This window comes from Ovis aries, chromosome 1 (assembly GCF_016772045.2).
Source record: "Ovis aries strain OAR_USU_Benz2616 breed Rambouillet chromosome 1, ARS-UI_Ramb_v3.0, whole genome shotgun sequence".
Lineage (NCBI taxonomy): Eukaryota > Metazoa > Chordata > Mammalia > Artiodactyla > Bovidae > Ovis > Ovis aries.
In genome coordinates, this window is record NC_056054.1 from 114,045,836 (window position 1) to 114,067,985 (window position 22,150).

Here is a 22,150-nt window from a genome sequence, read left to right on the forward strand (position 1 = left end):
TTTACATTTATGAAAAATAAAGCCCAAATAGGATAAATAAACTTGCCCAACATTTACTGTGACTTACAGATGGTAATCATATACTGATGTGGCATGTTTTTTAGGAAACCTGTGGCTGTATGATGAATTCAAGGGAAAGAGACTGCCGAGAAGAATACCCTAAGAGGCTGATGACTGTGTTAAGAGCTCAGACTAGAGAAAATGAGTATTTAAATTAGTAATTCTCACACTCCGTGTATAACAGAGTCACCAGGGAGGGCTTGTTAAAATGTAGATTGCTGGACCCTAACCTCTAGAGTTTATAACTGTAGTTTTTGCTGGGTTTGAGAATTTGCATTTCTACCAAGTTGGTGGATTATGCTGCTGCTGGTGCTCTGGAGACCATACTTTGAGAAGCACTGGGCTAAACAAAGGGTGTGGGCTGTAGGATTGAAAAGCCAGACCAGATTCTAGCTAATAGGGAATCATTTTCAATCCCTTCTTCTCCCTGATAATTGCAGTAATGATAGTAACTAATTGAGCACTTCTTTTGCGCCAGGCACTGTGCTAAATGCTTTTTTGTACACTTATCATTTTTTACCCTACATTTAATCCTAATCACAAGCCTGTGAAGAAGATACTGGTATTCACTTCATTGGGCAGGGTGGGGTGGCGGGGGGGGGGGGGGGAATGCTCATTTAGATGATTTTACTGCGGATGATTACACAGTAGGTAAATGAATGCCTGGCTCTAAAATAGTGCTCTTAACACCACTATGCTGGATTGCCTTCCAGGCAGCTCAACAGTTCCTCTCTGGTCCGTCTTCCCTTTTCCATTTCCTCTATAATACTTATTTTAGTCCTGATCTCCTTACTTTATCTTCTGACAAGAGCCTCATCTTTAGTCTCATGCTCTCCAGCCTCTACTTTAAAATGTTGACAGTTTTAATTCTTAGAAATAAACCTGATCATGCTACTCGGCACTTCAAAAATTCTTCACATTATTTCCTATCTCTTTTCTTGCCTATTTGCCTTCAAAATAATATCTAATTCCCTCAGATTGGCACATAAGATTTTTCACAATCTGGCTTCTGCAAATCCTGCTGCATTTCCTCCCTCTCTCTGTTTATACTGTATGTCCATCCTAAACTACCCATCTTTTTACACATTCCATGCTTTTTCCTATATTTGAGGACAGGTACCGTGCATACAAAACCACTAGTGCAGATCTATTGGTGGAGAACTGCTAAGGTTGGCGCAGGGACCGCTGTCGTCATGCATCTGGACCTGCAGTGGAATCTAAGTCTGCCCAACCTTGCTACAATCATGAAAGCTTTATCACACACTTGGAATTTAGCATTGATATGGCAATATTCAATACACAGTGAATATTCTATTGTGTAATCTATTGTCTATTCAGTTTGTCTCAACTGTCTCAATATCTTTTATAACCTTTTTTTTCTCTCCTCCCTAAGATCCAATCAAAACTTGTACTTAAAAATGCCTATTGGGAATTTGTGGGATGTTAGTGTCCTGCAGAATAGTTTGCAAAACACTAGCTTAGATTTATATTTAAATCTGTCCCTTTTCTTGTAATAAATGCTAACGCTTCATTTAAAATGTGTTTTCCAGCAATTCCTTGGTAGTCTGGTGATTAGGACTCATTGCTTTCACTGCCATGGTATGGGTTCAGTCCCTAGTCAGGAAATCAAGATCCCATAAGGTATGTAGCACAGCCAAAATAATTTAAAAATTTAAAAATAAAATGTGTGTTTTTAGGGGAAGCAATATTGCCTGAACTGTATATTTTATCTTGTGGATTTCTCAATCCACAGGGGAAGTAGAACTATAGTTACTATGTCTGACAAAATAGTAAATATCCTACAGAAAATTAACTATTTTCAAGACTATGCCTTTTAATTTTTGAAAAATTTTATTCATTTGTTTTTGGATGTGCTGGGATTTTATTGCTCTGTGGGCTTTTCTCTGGCTACAGCGAGCAGGGGTTGCTCTCTAGCTGTGACGTGCAGGCTTCTCATTGCAGTGGCTTCTCATTGTGGAGCACAGACTGTAGGGCATGCAGGCTTCAGTAGCCATGGCACATAGACTCTGTAATTGCGGCTCCCTGGCTCTGGAGCACAGGCTCAGTAGTTGTGGCACATGGGCTTATTAGTTGCTCTGCGGCCTGTGGGATCTGCCCAGAAAGTGCAAGTGAAAGTCGCTCAGTCTTGTCTGACTCTGTCAGCCCATAGGCTATATAGTCCATGGATTTTCCAGGCCAGAATACTGGAGTGGGTAGACAGTCCCTTCTCCAGGGGATCTTCCCAACCCAGGGATCGAACCCAGGTCTCCTGTATTGCGGGCAGATTCCTTACCAGCTGAGCCACTTGGGAAGCCCAAGAATATTTGAGTGGGTAGCTTGTCTCTTCTCCAGTAGATCTTCCTGACCCAGGAATCAGATGGGTTTCCTGCATTGCAGGCGGATTCTTTACCAACTGAGCTACTAGGGAATTCCGGGATCTTCCCAGAACAGGGATCAAATCTGTGTCTCCTGGATTGGCAGGCAGACTTTTTACCACTGAGCCACAGGGAAGCCCTCTGCCCTTAAATTTAGTGTACAAGCAAGTATATTAAAAAAAAAAAATTCTATTTCTAATGACATAAATTCCATAGTTAAAAGAAAACTTGGAAGAATTAAAATATGTTTCTTTCTTGTCCTTCTATGTCACTAAATATGGATTTGGGGCAGAAGAATTGACATGCTGAAAATGGCATATGCTTCAGGGCCTAAACTTTAAAAAAATATTTTAATGGAATATGTGACTTTAAAAGGAAAAGGAGGGAACAAGTAAGATCTAAGGAACCATCATAATTGACAAATGTCTTAGTGATCTTCAATAAAAAGGATAAACTTTTATTGCAAAGTTCCGTGACAATAATGCTTAACACATGTTTAGGAATCATACCAGACAACATCCCAGGGGCCCTGCTAATTTACTAGGTGTGGTAAAGTTTTGACCCATGAGGTCAAAACTGGTCATCATTTGTAGCTAACTGGAGAAATCCTTCCCAAACTCTTTAGGGAAATCAGTTGTACTGCATCCTGACTTTCTGTATCCTGTGAATTAGGTGACAGGGCATCAAAGTTGTCCACTAGTAGCTGGGTTTTCCTGAATGAAGATGGAAAATAGCATGAACATTCTTGCTCATCTGGAATAAATGCTACTATGTCAGTTTTGCATGTAGAAGTTTCTAATACTCTTTGCCATTACTCATCACTTATAGTATTATTAGATTAATTATGTTTCTAGACTTTAATCATACTTAATAATTTGAAAAGTTAGGGAAAATTCTGTTTTTAACCACATAAACCAAAGGATCTTTTTCACGCCCTTTGCTACCCCATGGACTGCAGCACGCCATGCTTTCTTGTCCTTCACTTGTCTCCTGGAGTTTGCTCAAACTCATGTCCATTGAGTTGGTGATTTCCAGCATCAGGGTCTTTTCCAATGAGTTAGGTCTTCCCATCAGGTGGCCAAAGTATTGGAGCTTCAGCATCAGTCCTTCCAGTGAATATTCAGGGTTGATTTCCTTTAGGATTGACTGATTTGATCTCCTTGCTGTCCAAGAGACTCTCAAGAGTCTTCTCCAGCACCACAGTTCAAAAGCATCAATTTCTTTGGCGCTTAGCCTTCTTTATGGTCCAACTCTCACATTCATACATGACTACTGGAAAAACCATGGCTTTGATTATACAGAACTTTGCCAGCAAAGTGATGTCTCTACTTTTCAATATACTGTCTAGGTATGTCATAGCTTTTCTTCTAAAGAGCAAGAATTTTTTTATTTTTTGGCTGCTGTCAACATCCACAGAAAATAAAATCTGTCACTGTTTCCACTTTTCCCCCATCTGTTTACCATGAAGTGATGGGACTGGATGCCATGATCTTCGTTTTTTGAATGTTGAATTTTAAGCCAACTTTTTCACTCTCCTCTTTCATCAAGAGGCTCTTTAGTTTCTCTTCACTTTCTGCCATTAGAGTGGTATCATCTGCATACCTCAGGTTGATATTTCTCCTGGCAACCTTGATTCCAGCTTGTGAATCTTCCCACCCAGCATTTCCCATCATAAGTTGCAAACAGGGTGACAGTATACAGCCTTGACATACTCTCTTCCCATTTTTGAACCAGTCTGTTGTTCCATGTCTAGTTCTAACTGTTGCTTCTTGACCTGCATACAGGTTTCTCAGGAGACGGGTAAGGTAGTCTGGTGTTCCCATCTCTTTTAAGAATTTTCCACAGTTTGTTATGATCCACACAGTCAAAGGCTTTAGCATAGTCAATGATGCAGATGTTTCTTTGGAATTCCCTTGCTTTTTCTGTGATTCAGTGGATATTGGCTATTTGATCTCTGATTCCTCTGCCTTTTCTAAATCCACTTTATACATCTGAAAGTTCTTGATTCATGTACTGTTGCAGCCTAGCTTGAAGGATTTTGAGCATTACCTTGCTAGTGTGTTAAATGAATTGTCTGGTAGCTTGAATATTCTTTGGCATTGCCTTTCTTTGGGATAAAAGTGACCTTTTCCAGTCTTGTGGCTGCTGCTGAGTTTTCCAAATTTGCTGGCATATTGAGTGCAGAACTTTAATAGCACTTTAATCCTTTTTTAAGATGATTATATTTAGCTCCTTTCCCATGATCTAAGTGACCATAGCCATTCTCACTCAACCTCAACCTATATGCCAAACACGTATTTATCAAATATGTATTTCATCCCAGCCATTTCCCCCCTTTATTGCACACCAGACTAATATATCAAATATCCTACAGATGTTATCACTTGGATACTTCAAATTTTGATATGTGCAAAACCCAGTATGTGATCTTTATCCCTACATGATGCATAAAGTAGAGCTGAATTGAATAGAGAAGAGACAAAAAATACAAGGACACAGCTGAGGTTGTGAAATACATGGGTAGCAATATAGCCAGGTCTTACACAGACATAAGGACCAAAAATGGGACGCTGCCAATACTCTCAGGTTATGTTCCTACTCTGCCGGTTTGGGGATGTGCCTGCTTTAGTTGTGTCTCTCTTCGTCTTCTTCCTGCTACTATTACTACTGCTGTTTTCTCTCTGGATGTGGTTGCCACAGCAGAAACAATTAAAATTCCAGCCACGATTTAAAAACTTTGTCCTTCTATAGATCTGATCTCAAGCCATCAGAAAAGATTATCTATTTTTAAGTGTCCATTCTAGATCAATAAGATATGACCAGGTGCTGGCCTCCACTATGCAGACTATTGTGACTCTTCCTTTGGCAGGGAGCAGCCCTTGTAAAAGGGACAGTTGCTCATTAGCCGAGGAGATATCTCAAAACTTACCTTGGAACAAAAAACGAACTTCCCTGTTGGTCCAGTGGTTGAGACTCCATGTGGGGGGCATGGGTCTGATCCCTGGTCAGGGGACTAAGATCCTGCATGCTGTGTGGCAAAAAACAAAAACAAAAACCCGCCCTGATTGTCCTCTTTCCTGGTAATAGCCTATCCACCCAGTTACCTATGTCAGGAACAGGAGCCACCCAGTTTCTCCCTCATTGTCAATATGCAGTCAGTTAAGTCCTGCCCATCCTACTCCTAAGTATCATTTAAAATTTATTCCTTGACCTTTATGCAGTTCAGGTGCATGACTACCAACAAGCTTCGTAATGCCATACGATAGAACAAGACTTAGCATCCAGTGACAGCCTCTCCCAGAAACTGCAGAGGATTTGCTACTAAGCCTACCAAATGGCTGACATTTGCAGAAAACCTATGCTTTGTGCAGAGCCAAAGAAAAATGAGTTATGAATGCCCCACTTCCTATTCTGAAATTTACCATTTGGTTCACTCACGGTCCTCTAGAAATGAGTAGGTAAGAACATGGAATGATGGCAAGGGTGAAACTCTAAATGTGTTCCTTCTACATGGAACAGCAGCAGTGGGGACTAGGTATTCACCCAGCGCTTTGATTCAGAGATGGTTCCCAGCTTATCATCTCTTCTTGTCATTGCTGCATAGTCATCAAGGACCTCAGTGTCTGACTTTGAGACTGTAGCCAAGAGAACTTGGGGGTTGGTGCTCTGATGAAAGGTAACATGGAGCTGTAGCCTCTGACCTAGGGTCCTTCAAAGTAGTGAGTTGGTGTCATTTTCAAGGTTTGGGCAGATTGGAATTCTGCCACTCAAAATGGCTTCCATAAACTTATTCATATACCTATTTATGCACACAATCATTTTCTTCTTCCAGTCCAAGGGAAAATCAACTAATTGGCTAACCTTTAGGAATAGGGAAGATCTATCTGGCAAGGCCTTATTGATGGTGTAACACTGGTTGGTATTACCAGTTGGAAATAATGGCCAAGGGTTAAAGGAACAGAAGGTTCTTTTTCTTTTTAGTATCTGCTCTTTTCAATGCTATATTTCCCCCAGTATCTTTTTGGACAGAACATCAGGGCTACTTGTCTGCTTATAAAGGCCAAATTACTACAATAAAAGACAGAGATAATCTGATGCCATACATGTGAGTGTATGAGAGAGACAGAGAAAGACACGCAGAGATGGAATTAGACATTTAAAGACCAGGCAAAGGAAGTTTCTTGGAAATGCAGACAGACTGGTAAGTTTGAGTGATAAGGGATTGTATGATTCACCATCACAGTTTTAGACTTGGAGAGACTGTCACACATTGATACTATGACTTAAGCAGCTTCTTAGGGCTTCCCTGGTAGCTCAGACGGTAAAGAATCTGCCTGCAGTGCAGAAGACCCAAGTTGGATCCCTGGGTCAGAGAGATCCCTCGGAAAAGGGATGGCAACCCACTCCAGTGTCCTTGCCTGGAGAAACCCGTGACAGAGGAGCCTGGAAGGCTATAGTCCATAGGGTCCCAAAGAGTCAGACATGCATGCAAGTAGCTTCTTAAACTCTCCAAGCCTTGGTTAACTCATTGTAACAGAGATAATGGTTGTAATTACATCATAAAATTGTTATGATGACTAAATGAGCTAATTCACATGCAGTGCTCCATTAAGAGTTTCTTCTTTCCTTTTGCTTTGTTTTCATCATCGTCATAATTAATCATATCAGGTGACATGTTGAACTTTTCACAGCTTTCTCCTTTCAGTATTATCTCCATTTTTCCAACCCTGTTGGTTTAGTACACAGTTAATCCTGACCACATTTGATGTAAGAAACATCCTAAATAGGTTTTTTTTCCTTTATTTTGCAAATCCATCCGTTTTTGTTTCTAACAAGTGTGCAGTTGGAAAACTCATTTCTACTTGGAATTGTTGGAAAATGTGTCAACTATGATGGATCCAGAGTATAATTATTAAGGCTTTTTCATTCTTCCCTATTATCACTGTTATTATTATTGTAAGTTCTTAAGCCTTCCTAGGAAATAAGTAAGTATGAACTTTATATTCTTTACCCTTTGATGTTGTGGGCAAAAAATACTGCAACCATCAAATTTTTATTTCATATATATTATTATTAAATTAACCTCATTAATACAGTTTTGCTATCAGGCAGGTCTGAATGAAGATTGGAGCAAGATTTTTGTTTTGGATTTTAGTATTCTCTTTTCCGTCCAAAGATTTTGAGCATTTCACTTTGCTTATTGCTTCTAGCTGTGTGATTAGCTGAAAGAGGATTATTATTTCAGGATGAAAAACTTAGTAGGTTGCCTGATAATTAATTTACAAAAGATGTTTTTCTGTTAACGTAGGTGTAACCCTGCATGGGCTAATTTTTTTCTTAAGCTGTTGGTTTAATAGGTCAAGAGTAAAGTTTTGTGACCTTACTCAGTCTGTCCCCAGTGTGGCCAGAATTTCCAGCCTTAAGTCCCTCCTTAGTTATACTTTTCACAATTGGCTTCAACATAGCTGAACAGTTTTGTAGATAGGCTCCACATCCCTGCGCTCTGTGTAGGCAGACTACAGTGCTTGGATAAAATCCACACTTCATTCACTGCTTATGATATTTCTTTGAGTTTGAGAAACATGATCTGGGACACTAATTTTCTAGTTTTTCGAGAGAAAACAAAAATCACACACACTAGTAATGCATGACCTCAGAGGATGTGAATGGACTCTGACCACGACGTGTCTCAGCCTTCTGGTTGCCTGACTTCACAGGCCTTTCATTATTCTTGCACCACACCGCCCTGCAGCCCTTCTAAAGTTCCTCAGCAACATAGAGACTTGAAACTTCGTTTATGGAAAAGCAAAGTTTTTAATCAAGGTAAGTACGATAACTGATCTTTGTTAAAACAGCCTAGCAAATGCTCAGCCCATCTACAGAAGAGTGCAGGTCTGCCTGACCATGCTGAGTTAGCAGCCAAGCCTGCAGGATAACAGAATCCTTCTATGATATATGAAGTTGCATTTCTCCCACCCAAAGATATTATTTGTAATAAAAAGGTACCATGTTAAAAAATTAGATGGAATAATTAAGATACTATATATAAGCTCTGAACAAGAAACCAGGGAATCCCTGATCATTTTAACAGAGTTTTGAGGTGACCATCACAGATTGCAAAAATTTGGTTTTACAAGTTGCAATTCATAGCTCCAGGGAGAATTCAGCTTTTCTTTGGGGGAGCAATTTAATGGGCATTTGGGCTGTATAAAGGTAGTACTCACAGACTAGTGTGTGGAAATAAGGAGGCAAACTGCTTTGTATAGCCAGGACTGTGCTCCTTGGGTACAGAGAAAGTTGAGTGGTCACCTTATTTTCTGCAAGTGGGGAATCCAAACACAAGGAATTGGGATTATTTTGTTTGGATATCAGAAATACGTTGCTCTCAGGAAGCTAAAAACCTACAGTATAAGTGCTGTACATATTGGATCCACTGAGATAGTTTGGAACTCTGGTGCAGTAACAACATACATCTTAAGACTAACAGCTTCCCTAGAACTGAGTCAAGAGCAGATCCTCATCATGGCTACCAAATGGGTTTTCAGAATGCCCACTGACTGATCAGTCTCTTCTTGACCACACCCTCTCTTTCCTCAGTTCTCTGTTCTCTCTCAGCCTCTGCCATCAAACTCCCTCAATTGAATCACCCCACAGTTACTATTCTCTTGGGAAATTCTAGTCCCACCTACTGAAGAAGTGTCAGGAAGCATTTAACAGGAGGCTTCCTGTGTGCTGTTTTGGATCTGTCATGAATCCTCTGTCCCTTATTAATTTCTGAATATTCAGGAATTAAGAGGAGTTGGCAAACCGCTCCTGGGGCTGATGAATGCATGCATTTCCTTTGTTAGTTTTCCATATGGTGATAAGTAACTATTTATGACCCTCTTCCTTTTTGTGAACCATACGGTAAAAGTGATTATTTACAACCCTCTGTCTTTGATATGGATTGCCTTATGATAATTTGTTAGTCTGGACTTTTGATTTTTATCTTTGCTGAAAATAGCTACCTTGTAAGACAGTATATATACCCATACTATGTTGAATAAAACACCTTTCCTCCATCAGAGCTTGAGTCCCCGTGTCTGTCTGTCTTTCTCTTTCTCTCTCTCTCCCGGCTAATTCTTTGTAGCACAGAAGCCCACTGAGCTCACTTTCTTGCCCGGGCTTCTAAGACCCTCTTGAGAAGGCACGCTGTGCCTTCACTCCCTCGAGAGGGTGCCTGGTGCCTACGTGAAGCAGCACAAGCTCTGTGCCAAGAGCTTTATTGGTTTTCTGTGTAAACCAAGGAATATCAGCCTCTTTCTTTTACTTTCTTATCGTCGACTCCAGACCACCAGGTTCTGGTCCATTAAAGGACCTCAACAAAGAAGGAACTTTTTCTTCTCTGACTCTTCCTCAGCATTTCAGGGAAATGCTCCCAGCTTTGGTTAAATGGTGATGATGACTCCTTCCCACTCAGACTGTGTCAGCTCCTCGGATAAGAGGAACCAGCTGTTCTTTCTGGACTGAGCATGAAGAGGATGCTCCAAATCCAGTTGTTTCCCCATCAACGAGAGTAACCAATGATTTCCTATTGACTTCACCTGAAGAATGAGTAAGACTCAAACTAACCAAGACATTTATTTTTTCCCTTTAAGAAACATGATGAAACATTAAAGATGACTATTGATTTGGCTACTCCTTTCAACCAACATTGATCGCTGGGTCGGGAAGATCCCCTGGGGAAGGAAATGGCAACCCACTCCAGTACTCTTGCCTGGAGAATCCCATGGAGGGAGGAGCCTGGTAGGCTACAGTCCATGGGGTCGCAAAGAGTCGGACACGACTGAGCGACTTCACTCACTCACTTCAACCAACATCCCCTTAGTTATTGAAGATTTGCTTTTTCGTAGGCCTGGCTGTAAATGCTTTTTTTTTTTCCTATAAAAAGAGAGGGTGGCGCTGACTCAAGATTCTTTTCTTTCCTAGTCCAAGTTTTATCCTGATGGTAGTCCATCCTACTGGCAATGATAGTTTTTAAGAGCAAATAGGTCTCAGTCCATGTTATATTTTACAAGTTCTTAAAGGATAAAATATGCACCCACAAGGAAGAAAAGTTTTGCATATCAAGAGCAACATAATTTTTTTTTTTTTGGAGCTAAACATCTGGTTTCTTCTTAAAGAACAGAATCTTTGTTGATCTTTGTATAACCAAAATGTATGTCTTAGGCACTCTTCAAGTTCAGAGGGCTATAGCTTTCTCTTCTACCCCAGTAGTTGGTATGAGAAAAAATTTTTTTTACAAATCTTAGAACCTTGGAAGAGGGCTATGATCTTCAGACCAATAGGAGATTTATTTCCACCTCCTGAAGCTAATGTTAATACACACACACACACACACACACACACACACACACACACAGTTTGAAAGGAGAGAAGGGGAGAGAGGATGATATTAAATATGTCTTTCTCTAAGTGGTATCATTATAAAATATTTCTGGAGAGAGGACTCTTTTCTGTATTGTTCAATTTTTCAAAAACAAGTGTATGTTGCATTTGCAATTACAAAAAGCCCACAATCATTATTTTGAAAAGAACTAGAGCATTAGAGACTGTATCACGCCAGTGGCCTGGTATATATGCTCAGTGAATGTGAGTCTCATCTCTGATGAAAAGGAACATACTGTACTTCTAGCAGAAAAAAGTTATAATGTGATATGCTAAAGCAATAAATTTCTATGATAGTATAGAAAATCGCCTCTACTGCCCTGAGCAGCCAAAATTATAAAGTGTTCTTAAGTCAATGGCTGTTCTATGAGTTAATTCTATGAGAATATCTAATCTATATAAAACCAGAGAGCAGTATTTCTAGCAGAAAATGTTTTTAAGAAACAAGTGTAAAACTAGACAAATTTTTCAAAAAACAATTGTTTCAGGAGTCTGGGAAAAGACCAAAGACAACAAATAAGGAAGTATATACTTGTGAGAAACTGCTGAACTTCTGAACAAGCAGTGGGAGTCTGCGGTATTCTTGCTTAGGAATGTTTCCTCTTCCCCAAGCCCAAGCTTGATAGTACTACCAAGGTGGGGCTGGCTGTAAAAACCAGCAGCTTCACTGCTAGAAGGGGCTGGGTTGATTTGGATAGAAAGTGAGAAATCCATATTCACTGGCATTGTCAGTAAAAATAGCAAATTTTATGAGAAACAAATGAGTGAATTTCATGTTCTAGAAAACTATCCTTCAAAATGAGGGCAAGGGAAAATGAAGGCAAATTACAAATATTCCCAGATTTTAAAAAATGTTAGGAAATTTATTCCTAGTAGGTTTGCCTCTAAAAATGCTAAAGGATATACTGCAGGCTGAAAGGATATTGTGATGCCAGAAGGCAATTTGCATCCATGCAAAGAAATGAAGAGTATGAGAAATGGTAAATATATGTGTAAATATGATTTTAAAATAGACTGTAATATTTTCCTCTCTTAACTTTTTTAGAAAAGACCCAAGATTGTATTTGTTGTTCAGGCACTCAGTTGTGTCCAACTCTTTACGACCTCATGGGCTGCAGCACACCAATCTTCCCTGTCCATCACCATCTCCTGGAGTTTGCTCAAACTCTTGTCCATTGAGTTGGTGATGCCATCCAACCATCTCATCCTCTGTTGCCCTCTTCTCTTGCCCTCAATCTTTCCCAACATTAGGGTCTTTTCCAATGAGTCAGATCTTCACATCAGGTGGCCAAATTGTTGGAGCTTCAGCTTCACATCAGTCCCTCCAATGAATATTCAGGACTGATTTCCTTTTGGATTGACTGGTTTGATCTCCATGCAGTCCAGGAGACTCTCAAGAGTCTCCTCCAATACCACAGTTCAAAAGCATCGATCTTCGGTGCTCAGCTTTCTTTATAGTCCAACTCACATCCATCCACGACTACTGGAAAAACCAGAGCTTTGACTAAACAGACCTTTTCGGCAAAGTGATGTCTCTACTTTTTAATACACTGTCTAGGTATATCATAGCTTTTCTAAGGACCGAGCATTGCTTAATTTCAAGGCTGCAGTCACCATCTGCATATTGGAGCCCAAGAAAATGAAGTGTTATCACTGTTTCCATTTTTTCCCCATCATTTGACAAGGAGTGATGGGACCAGATGCCATGATCTTAGTTTTCTGAATGTTGAGTTTTAAGAGCTTTTTCACTCTCTTCTCTCACCTTCATCAAGAGCTCTTTAGTTCACTTTGTCATTAAAGAGGTATCATCTGCATATCTGAGGTTATTGATATTTCTTCCGGCAATTTTGATTCAAGCTTGTACTTCATCCAGATGGCATTTCACATGATGTTCAGTTCAGTTCAGTTCTGTCGCTCAGTTGTGTCCAAGTCTGTGATCCCATGGACTACAGCACTCCACGCCTCCCTGTCCATCATCAACTGGAGCGTGCTCAGACTCATGTCCATCGAGTTGGTGATGCCATCCAACCATGTCATCCTCTGTTGTCCCCTTCTCCTCCTGCCTTCAATCTTTCCTATCCTAGCATCAGGGTCTTTTCAAATGAGTCAGTTCTTTGCATCAGGTAGCCTAAGTATTGGAGCTTCAGCTTTAACATCAGTCCTTCCAATGAATATTCAGGACTGATTTCCTTTAGGATTGACTGGTTGGATTTCCTTGCAGTCCAAGGGACTCTGAAGAGTCTTCTCCAACACCAGAGTTCAAAAGCATCAATTCTTCAGTGCTCAGCTTTCTTTATAGTCCAACTTTCAGATCCATACATAACTACTGGAAAAACCATAGCTTTGACTAGATGGACCTTTGTTGGCAAAGTAATGTCTCTGCTTTTTAATATGCTGTCTAGGTTTGTCATCGGAGAAGGCAATGGCACCCCACTCCATACTGGAAACTCTTGCCTGGAAAATCCCATGGACGGAGAAGCCTGGAAGGCTGCAGTCCATGGGGTCGCTGAGGTCGGACACAACTGAGCAACTTCACTTTCATGCATTGGAGAAGGAAATGGCAACCCACTCCAGTGTTCTTGCCTGGAGAATCCCAGGGATGGGGGAGTCTAGTGGGCTGCCGTCTATGGGGTCGTACAGAGTTGGACATGACTGAAGTAGTTTAGCAGCAGGTTTGTCATAGCTTTCCTTCCAAGGACCAAGCAGCTTTTAACTTCATGGCTGCAGTCACCATCTGCAGTGATTTTGGAGCCCAAGAAAATGAAGTCTGTTACTGTTTACATTGTCACTGGATAGATGGATTATTGTCACTGATTGATGGATGGATAATTTTCACTGTTCCATCCATCACATGGTATACTCTGTGTATAAATTAAATAAGCAGGTTGATAATACACAGCCTTGATGTACTCCTTTCCCAAATTTGAGCCAGTCTGTCACTCCATGTCCAATTCTATTTACTGCTTCTTGATCTGTATACAGGTTTCTCAGGAGACAGGTAAGGTGTTCTAGTATTCCCATCTCTTTAAGAATTTCCCACAGTTTGTTGTGATCCACATAGTCAAAGGGTTTAGTGTAGTCAATGAAGCAGAAGGAGATGATTTTTGGAAGTCTCTTGCGTTTTCTATGATCCAACAGATGTTGCCAATTTGATCTCTGGTTTCTCTGCCTTTTCTAAATCCAGCTTTTACATCTGAAAGTTCTTGGTTCACATACTGTTCCAGCCTAGCTTGAAAGATTTTAAGCATTACCTTGCTAGCATGTAAAATGAGCTCGATTGTGTGGTAGTTTGAACTTTTTTTTTGCATTGCCCTTCTTTCGGATTGGAATGAAAACTGACCTTTTCCAGTTCTGTGGCCACTGCTGAGTTTTCCAAATTTGCTGACATATTGAGTGCAGCACTTTAACAGCATCATTTTTTAGAATTTGAAATATCTCAGCTGGAATTCCATCACCTCCACTATCTTTGTTCATAGTAACATTTCCTAAGGCCCACTTGACTTCACAGTCCAGGATGTCTGGTTCTAGGTGAGTGATCACACCATTGTGGTTATCCCAGTCATTAAGATCTGTTTTGTACAGTTCTTCTCTATATTCTCGCCATCTCTTCTTAGTATCTTCTGGTTCTGTTAGGTCCATACCACTTCTGTCCTTTATTGTGCCCATCTTTGCATGAAATGGTCCCTTGGTATCTCTAATTTTCTTGAAGAGGTCTCTAGTCTTTCCCATTCTATTGTTTTCCTCTATTTCTTTGTATTTTTCACTTAAGTAGGCTTTCTTACTCTCTTTGCTATTTCTTGGAATTCTGCATTCAGATGGATATATCTTTCCTTTTCTTCCTTGCCTTTTACTTCTTTTCTCAGCTATTTGTAAGGCCTCCTCAGGCAACCATTTTGCCTGTTGCATTTCTTTTTCTTGGGGATGGTTTTTGTCACCACCTCCTGTACAAAAGAATAATTTTAACACTTTACTTTTGGATTTATAACATATCAATATGTAATATATATGAGAAAACGAGGCTATATTGGAGCAAAATTGCTTAACTTTGCCAGGATTGTTACTGTTAACCAGAAGTAGCTTGTAAAAACTTAGAAAGCATACTGTATTTCTTAAAGTAACCATAGGAATATAGCAGCAAACAATTATAGTCAAACCAGCAGAGGAATTAAAATGCTGCACAAAAAGTATTTAACATAGGGAGAGCAAGAAAGGAAGAACAGAAGTCAAAAAAGACATGAGACATAAAACAAATAGCAAAATGCCAAGTATAAATCCAACCATATTAATAATTCCATTAAATGTAAATGGGCTAAACACTGATTAAGTGGCAGAGGTTGTCAGACTGGACAAAAGTCAAGACACAATTATATGTTGTCTATGAGAGATAAATTTCAGAATTAATGATACAGCTGGCTGAAAATAAAAAGATAAAAGAATAATATGCCAACTCAGTTCTTAAAAAATGCCCCAGACCTTATCACCTCACCAAAGAAGATATATAGATGGTTGGTGAATAAACATGAAAAAATGCTCCCCATTATATGTCATCAGAGAAATGCAAATTAAAACCATAAGATATCACTACACTACTGACTAGAGGTATACAGATACTTAATTAGTCACCATTGTCTTTTTTAGACAACACCATGCAATATTTGGGCTTCCCTGGTGGCTCAACTGGTAAAGAATCCACCTGCAATGCGGGAGACCTGAGTTTGGCCCCTGGGTTGGGAAGATCCCCAGAGAAGGGAAAGGCTACCCACTCCAGTATTCTGGCCTGGAGAATTCCATGAACTATATAGACCATGAGGTCACAAAGAATTGGACACAATTGAGTGACTTTCACCTCACTTCATGCAATATTTATCTAAATGGATGGTGAATGGTGAAAAGATTACTTACTATTTTGGAAATTAAAAGGTTGGAGATATATGGATTTATTGAAATGGTGATTAAGAACATGAAATTTTTAGTCAGACAAATATGTGTTCAAATTAAAAATCTCCCACTGGTATGAAACCTTGCAAAAGCCGCTGAACATTTCTAGTGAAAGTGAAATTGAAATTCCCTCAGTCATGTCCAATTCTTTGCATAGTTCATGGATACTTTTATTGGATCAATTGTGAAGAGAATAGGCAATTAAAAAATGACCAAAATAATTATTAGAAAATGTTCTTACATTTTTGTACATGTTTGGAAAGATTTCATGTTGTTTGTTAATTAAGTGTGTACTTTCCTTATTCTAAAAATAATCCAAGCTGACTATATAATCAGATGCTATAATCAATGAGTCACCAACTGCCATTTGGAAAGTTTCATTTATATTTTTAAACTTCTAAGTTACTTTTTATAAAATTATTATTTCTGTGTACTAAATTGTGACATAAAGCTGTATCTTTTATGGCTAACAATAAATATCAGTCTTTAAACAGTTATTTAAATGAAAATGATGATCTTTGAACAAAATATAATTTTTTAAATAGTTACGATAGAACCTAATAAAACCTAATACTAATAGGATAGTATGAAAAAGTGATAGTCAGTCAGTTTTGTCTGACTCTTTGTGACCATATGGACACTGCGAGGCTCCTCTGTGCATGGGATTTTCCAAGCAAGAATACTGGGATGGGTAGCCATGTCCTCCTCCAGGGGATCTTCCTGACCCATGGATTGAACTCTCGACTCTTATGTCTCCTGTATTTGTAGGCAGGTTCTTTAACATGAGTGCCACCTGGGAAGCCCATAGGATGGTATAGTACATATAGGATAGTATAGCCCATATAGGATAGTACAGTGACAAATAAATAAAAGGAAAAAATCAACTTTCAAAAAACACAGAGACCAGTAGAATTCTACCCTGATGTAATTTAATAGTATTTTGGTGAGAAGATGAGAGTTTGTATGTTCATTTCAATCAAGGGTATTCTGTTCTTGGGTGGCCCATTTATATTTTAATCATTCATTCATTATAACTGCTGAAAATATAGTACAACTAAATTTATCCTTTTTCCGTCAAGAGAAAAAACCCAGAATCTTTTTAAAAATCATCCTTATGGCCAAGACAAAACCTAGTCAAAAGTTACTTGAGTGAAATGTCAGAAAGGTCATGGACTCTTTTTTTCTTTTAAAAAAATTAATTAACTTATTTTAATTGTAGGCTAATTATTTTACAATAGTGTGATGGTTTTGCCATACATTGACATGAATCAGCCATGGGTGTACATGTGTCCCCATCCTGAACCTCCCTCCTGCTTCCCTCCCCATCCCATCCCTCTGGGTTGTCTCTGTTTCTTTGCATCGAACTTGGACTGATCATCTGTTTCACATATGATAATATACATGTTTCAGTGCTATTCTCTCAAGTCATCCTACCCTTGCCTTCTCCTACAGAGTCCAAAAATCCATTCTTTATATCTGTGTTTCTTTTGCTGTCTTGCATATAGGGTCATCGTTACCATCTTTCTAAATTTCATATATATGCATTAATATACTGTACTGGTATTTTTTTTCCTGACTTACTTCACTCTGGATAATAGACTCCAGTCTCATCCACCTCATTAGAACTGATTCAGATGTGTTCTTTTCAATAGCTGAGTAATATTCTATTGTGTATATGTACCACAGCTTTCTTATCCATTCATCTGCTGATGGACATCTAGGTTGCTTCCATGTCCTGGCTATTGTAAACAGTGCTCTGATGAAGATGGGGGTACAACGTGTCTCTTTCTATTCTGGTTTCCTTGGCATGTATGCCCAGCAGTTGGATTGCTGGGTCATATGGCAGTTCTATTTCCAGTTTTTAAGGAATCTCCATACTGTTCTCCATAGTGGCTGTACTAGTTTGCATTCCTACCAGCAGTGTAAGAGGGTTGCCTTTTCCCCACACCTTCTCCAGCATTTATTGTTTGTAGACTTTTTGATAGCCATTCTGACTGGTGTGAGATGGTACCTCATTGTGGTTTTGATTTGCATTTTCTGATAATGAGTGATGTTGGGCATCTTTTCATGTGTTTATTAGCCATCTATATGTCTTCTTTGGAGAAATGTCTGTTTAGTTCTTTAGTCCATTTTTTGATTGGGTCATTTATTTTTCTGGTATTGAACTGCATGAGCTGCTTTTATATTTTTGAGATTGATTCTTTGTCAGTTGCTTCATTTGCTATTATTTTCTCCCTTTCTGAAGGCTTTTTCACCTTACTTATAGTTTCCTTTGTTGTGCAAAAGCTTTTAAGTTTAATTAGGTCCCGTTTGTTTATTTTTGCTTTTATTTCCATTACTCTGGGAGGTGGGTCATAAAAGTTCTTGCTGTGATTTATGTCAGAGAGTGTTCTGCCTGTTTTCCTCTAGGAGTTTTATAGTTTCTGATTTTACATTTAGACCTTTAATCCATTTTGAGTTTATTTTTGTGTATGGTGTTAGAAAGTGTTCTACTTTCATTCTTTTACAGGTGGTTGACCAGTTATCCCAGCACTACTTGTTAAAGAGATTGTCTTTTCTCCATTGTATATTCTTGCCTCCTTTGTCAAAGATAAGGTGTCCAGAGGTGTGTAGATTTGTCTCTGGGCTTTCTATTTTGTTCCATTGATCTATATTTCTGTCTTTGTGCCAGTACCATACTGTCTTGATGACAGTAGCTTTGTAGTATAGTCTGAAGTCAGGTAGGTTGATTCCTCCAGTTCCACTCTTCTTTCTCAAGATTGCTTTGGCTATTTGAGGTTTTTTGTATTTCCATACAAACTGTGAAATTATTTGTTCTAGTTCTCTGAAAAATACCTTGGTAGCTCGATAGGAATTGCATGGAATCTATAGATTGCTTTGGATAGTATACTCATTTTCACTATGATTTTTCCAATTCATGAACATGGTATATTTCTCCATCTATTTGTGTCATCTTTGATTTCTTTCATCAGTGTTTTATAGTTTCCTATATATAGGTCTTTTGTTTCTTTAGGTAGAGTTATTCTTATTTCATTGTTTTCATCACAATGGTGAATGGGATTGTTTCTTTAATTTCTCTTTCTGTTTTCTCATTGTTAGTGTATAGGAATGCAAGGGATTTCTCTATTTCTGTATTAATTTTATATCCTGCAACTTTACTATATTCATTGATTAGCTCTAGTAATTTTCTAGTGGTGTCTTTAAGGTTTTCTATGTAGAGGATCATGTCATCTGCAAATAGTGAGAGTTTTATTTCTTTTCCAATCCGGATTCCTTTTATTTCTTTTTCTTCTCTGATTGCTGTGGCTGAAACTTCCAAAACTATGTTGAATAGTAGTGGTAAGAGTGGGCACCCTTGTCTTGTTCCTGACTTTAGGGGAAATGCTTTTGATTTTTCACCATTGAGGATGTTTGCTGTGGATTTATCATATATGGCTTTTCTTATGTTGAGGTATGTTCCTTCTATGCCTGTTTTCTAGAGAGTTTTTATCATAAATGGTTGTTGAATTTTGTCAAAAGTTTTCTCTGCATCTATTGAGATAATCATATCAGATAAAACAGACTTTGAAATAAAGACTGCAAAAAGAGACAAATAAGGACACTACATAATAATGAAAGGGTCGATCCAAGAAGAAGATATAACAATTATAAATATATATGCACCCAACATAGGAGCACCTCAATACATACAGGAAATACTAACAAGTATGAAAGGGGAAATTAACAGTAACACAATAATAGTGGGAGACTTTACTACCCCACTCACACCTATGGTTAGATCAACCAAATAGAAAATTAACAAGGAAGCACAAGCTTTACTTGATACAATAGACCAGTTAGACCTAACTGTTGTCTACATCTTTTCTGATCACAATGCAGGAAGATTAGATATCAACTACAGGGGAAAAAAAAAACTATTAAAAATACAAACATTTGGGGGCTAAACAACACGTTTTTGAATAGCCAACAAATCATGGAAAAAAATCAAAATATGCATAGAAGCAAATGAAAAAGATCATACATCATGACCAAGTGGGCTTTATCCCAGGGATGCATAGATCCTTCAATATTCACAAATCAATCAGTGTGATACACTACGTTAACAAATTGAAAGATAAAAAGGTCATGGACTCTTAAACCCCAGTCAGTCTTTTCCAAAACTTGCGCATGAGAAGTGAGCTCAACTAGGGCAGGGTGTGGCATCCTAAATGAAGTCAGGACTTTAGAGGAGAAGGCACTGTCCCTCTCACTTTCCTGGGGAGAATAACCTGGGTGGTGGCTTAAAAAATACTTTAACATAATTACTAATAGGACTTGTTCTGCGTGGCAGGCTCTTAGGATGATTTTCTTTCCCTTTCCTCTTTCTATCTCTGTCTTTTCTTTCCCTTCCTCCCTCCCTCCCTTCATTTCTTGCTTTTCTTCCTTTCTATCACTTTTTCTTTTTCCCCCTTTTCTCCTCCTTCCCTCTCTCCTTGCTTCCTTTCTCCCTCCTTCCTTCCATATCTCTTTTGTATGTTCCAAATTTTAATATTTATGATACTCATATAATACAAAAAAATTAAGAAAAAACTTTTAAAAACACCGAAAATTTCAGTCTTTAAATTTTCTGCTTTTAATCTTTGTTTCGGACAAAAAGGAAAATTAAAAAATGAATCTCAAGCCCCACAAAGGGATCCTTTTATTTCCTTGCTGGGAGCAGTAAGGCCCATTACAACAACTTCATAATAGTGCAGTCTGTGATATTAATGTCTATCATTTGCCCTATGTTATAGGCAGAGAAGATAGAAAAATGGGCTTATAAAACATGTCAGGGGCTTCCCAATGCCCTCAGGACAAATTCTAAGCTGCAGTGTGGCTGGAGTCCGGTGAACTAGGGCAGAGTATGGAGAACATAAATGGGGGAAGGGAGGAAGTTAGAGAAGGATTGTATGCAGGGGCCAAGGTTGGGTAGCTGAGACCTTGTATAACTTTGTGGGTCTTTTGATGATTTTGCCTTTTATTCCCAGTGAGATAAAAAGCTGTTAGAGGGTTTCATGCAGAAGAGTGATGTAATTCCAGAGATCATTCTGGCTGCTATAATTAAGAGTAGCCTGTATAGGGGCAAGGGTGGTAGCAAGGAGATCTATTGGGGGCTATGGCTCTATATAATTCAAGTAAGAGATGATACTGAGTTAGACAAGGATGGAAACAAGTGATAGTGAAAACTAGTAGGATTCTGGATACATTTTGATAAGGAGCCCATGGGATTTACTGTAGATTGGATTTAGGACTAGAGAAAGTGACAAGTATGCTGGTTCTGAGATATCTATGAGGAATTCATGATATCTTTAAGAAGGTACAAGGGGATGGGCCCAGCTCATGGGTGGAGGGATTGGATCATGATAGTTTATTTTTTTTTTTTAGGGGATATTCAGTTTATTTATTTATTTATTTATTTTTAATGCTCATTTTATTTATTTATTTATTTTTTAGTTTTTTTTTTTTTTTTAGTTTTTTATTTTTTAAATTTTAAAATCTTTAATTCTTACATGCATTCCCAAACATGAACCCCCCTCCCACCTCCCTACCCATAACATCTTTCTGGGTCATCCCCATGCACCAGCCCCAAGCATGCTGCATCCTGCGTCAGACATAGACTGGCGATTCAATTCACATGATATTATACATGTTAGAATGTCATTCTCCCAAATCATCCCACCCTCTCCCTCTCCCTCTGAGTCCAAAAGTCCGTTATACACGTCTGTGTCTCTTTCCCTGTCTTGCATACAGGGTCGTCATTGCCATCTTCCTAAATTCCATATATATGTGTTAGTATACTGTATTGGTGTTTTTCTTTCTGGCTTACTTCACTCTGTATAATCGGCTCCAGTTTCATCCATCTCATCAGAACTGATTCAAATGAATTCTTTTTAACGGCTGAGTAATACTCCATTGTGTATATGTACCACTGCTTTCTTATCCATTCATCTGCTGATGGACATCTAGGTTGTTTCCATGTCCTGGCTATTATAAACAGTGCTGCGATGAACATTGGGGTACATGTGTCTCTTTCTATTCTGGTTTCCTCGGTGTGTATGCCCAGAAGTGGGATTGCTGGGTCATAAGGTAGTTCTATTTGCAATTTTTTAAGGAATCTCCACACTGTTCTCCATAGTGGCTGTACTAGTTTGCATTCCCACCAACAGTGTAGGAGGGTTCCCTTTTCTCCACACCCTCTCCAGCATTTATTGCTTGCAGATTTTTGGATCGCAGCCATTCTGACTGGTGTGAAGTGGTACCTCATTGTGGTTTTGATTTGCATTTCTCTAATAATGAGTGATGTTGAGCATCTTTTCATGTGTTTGTTAGCC